General features: G+C 47.7%; 1 protein-coding gene across 2 annotated transcripts in view; it reads left to right on the top strand.

Moving 5' to 3' along the window:
* The first annotated feature begins 1,710 nt into the window (after window positions 1-1,710).
* The window catches only part of LOC125042720, a 162,793-nt gene continuing 162,003 nt past the window's right edge, over window positions 1,711-2,500 (top strand). For both annotated transcript variants that reach the window (XM_047638587.1, XM_047638568.1), the window contains exon 1: window positions 1,711-2,017. The gene's annotated coding sequence lies outside the window, so the exon portion shown is untranslated. The remainder of the gene's footprint in view (window positions 2,018-2,500) is intronic.

The raw sequence follows: 2,500 nt of genomic DNA, 5'->3' as shown, positions 1-2,500 counted from the left end.
ACTTGTTAAGATCAGGTAAATGAGGAATGTTTATGTGAACAGCATCTTGTGTATTGCTGTAAATTATAATGAACAGCCATTAATGGTGATGCCAGGAGCGAGGTTGTCGAAGTAAATGGGTTGGTAGAGTAATTATATAATCAGTTTGATTGCTGCATATTTATGATGATGGGAGATGATTATGTGGTATAATGATATAATGAGAATAGTGGTGATTTTCAAAATGAACAAACACGTTAATGGCAGTGCGATAATTATGATAACGACAATCCTAATAATAATGCTTTATGTTCATGGCCATTATAAAAACATTATGTTGATGAGCAATGATCTTCGATTGCAATCATGTTGAGGATGGGGGAATAAATCAAAACTACCGAGTATTTAGCGGACTGAGAGCTCTTTAGCAAGGACAGGCAAACGTTAAAGGATTTTTTTGTCGTCGGCCGCTTATGACGGTGACACCGGCGTGCAGATGGGACGGACAAACGAGCCTGACGCCAAAAATGGAGAAGCAACATGCCACCGAAGGTCAAGAGGGAAGGAGGGGGGATGTCACGGCGCTGAACAAAGGCTGCATTCAAAGCCGACTCAAAAGGGCCGGCGTGTTTACTCAGACTGCCTCGCCTTGGCATGTAGAGCGTATTATCGTAAGGCCGGCGACACCATGCGGAGGAGGAACTAAGCCTCAGTCCTGGTGAAGGAAGCCCAGGTAAGGCCAAGGGCTGGTGGAGGAAGCCTAGGTACGATCAAGACCTGGCGAGGGAAGCCCGGGTACGCCCAAGATCTGGCGGAGGAAGCCTCGAATACGCCCAGGACATGCATGGCGTGACCTTGAGATTTCCGGGAGTGTCGGCGGTACTCTGGCTACTCTGGGGGGACTCGCCATCGGGCCTCGGGCGGGAGAGAGGCAAGTATGCCCACAAACCTCCCAAAAGGCAGCTGTGCGATAATTCGATATTCCTGAAGTCTGACGCGAGCTTGCAGCGCACTTGGCGTTTGATAGGAATGGTATGGGTAAACAAATTTCTGCTCCGTAACCTCCGGAAGTGCCGAGGGCGAGGCGCGTTCTGCTCACTTCGATCAAATAACACTGTGATCGGATATGCCTCCGTCTTCTGCACAAAACCCGATCAGATGAAGCCAAGGAAGCATTTGTAGTCTGGAGATAACGATAGTCCAGGTTCCCGTTGTGAGGCCTGGGGCATAGCGAGGAGACGGCTGAAACCTGCACCCACTCATGGACAGCAGGACACGGCAGGTCGCACACGCAGGTCACCGTAAGCTTTGTGGGGATCGTGCAGCTTAACCTGTCTCTCAGCATGCCAGGCTGCACTGCTGGCAATATGCAGGGTGAAGTGTACGATTCCGTTGAACTGGAAGAAGCTTACCGTTAGTGTGGGCAGTCCAGCAGGCAGGCCGTAGGTGGCACCAGAGGAACTCCTCAGTATTACCAGACGTCGTTATCTACCATACCTTGCGAATTCTCCGCAAAATGCCCCTCTCCATCCTTCGCCAAAGCAAAGGAGCACCTCGCTCGGTCCAGAAGTCAAAGAAACAAAATGAACCCGAGCTCGCATCAAGCAAGAAACCGCTGAAAAGTACCCGTGGAAGGATGAGCGCGGCGCGGGGCATGTGGCATAAGTGTGGCTGCGGGCTTGGGGTGGGTGGCTTCGCAGACCGGGCAGGGGAGCGAGACTGGACCAACGCTCATCGTACGGTCAACACTGCCACAGCACGCGCGCAACCCTTATCCTCTGACGCACGTGAAGTTTGTACGAATCGGATTGACGGGAGATAAGAACAAATGACTGTAGCGTAGTTCCGTGTTACCTATGGTATGTGTTTTTCCACGAATGTGTTTGTTTATTTATTCAGTAGTTGTGTTTTCGGATATGACCTTGAGTGACTCCTTTGATGATCCAGTATATATATTGAACAAAGTGTAAATCTTGTGTTCGACTGCTCGTGCCGAGGAGGGCTTTAAGATTGGTTGCGGTCATCGAACTACAGCAAGGTAAGTTTGTTTTTTAGTTTCATGTTTCTCGTACCGGGTTAGAGCTTACCTGTGTATTTAATGCATCATAAAATACCTCTCAGTTCGGGACAATAAGACACTTAGAATGATGAAATAACATTTGAAGTGACTCGAATAAAATGGAGATTTAAGACGAAGACATCAATCATCCAAACGCTTCAAGGCCAATTAAAGCATTCCTGTGTGAATGTCGTTTGAAGATTCACTCGTCAATCACCTTTATAAGTATTCATCTTGGCTTTCCCCATAAACAACGGCTTGATTAGCTTTCCAATCCTCGTATGTAAAACGAGTTGTCAAAGTAATTAACACTGATCCGGTGCCTGTGTGTGTCTGTTGCCTGTGGCCAGCCGCTCGCCTCTTCGATGTGTTTATGTTTTAGATTCAGATATAATCCTCACAATATCTATTGATTAGTCAGAGACAGGCTTCTTAGATAAATCAAGATTTGAAATGAATGTC

The sequence above is a fragment of the Penaeus chinensis genome, chromosome 3, assembly GCF_019202785.1.
Source record: "Penaeus chinensis breed Huanghai No. 1 chromosome 3, ASM1920278v2, whole genome shotgun sequence".
NCBI classification, from domain to species: domain Eukaryota; kingdom Metazoa; phylum Arthropoda; class Malacostraca; order Decapoda; family Penaeidae; genus Penaeus; species Penaeus chinensis.
Note: the sequence above shows the minus strand (reverse complement) of the source record. Positions and strands in the feature narration are given on the sequence as shown.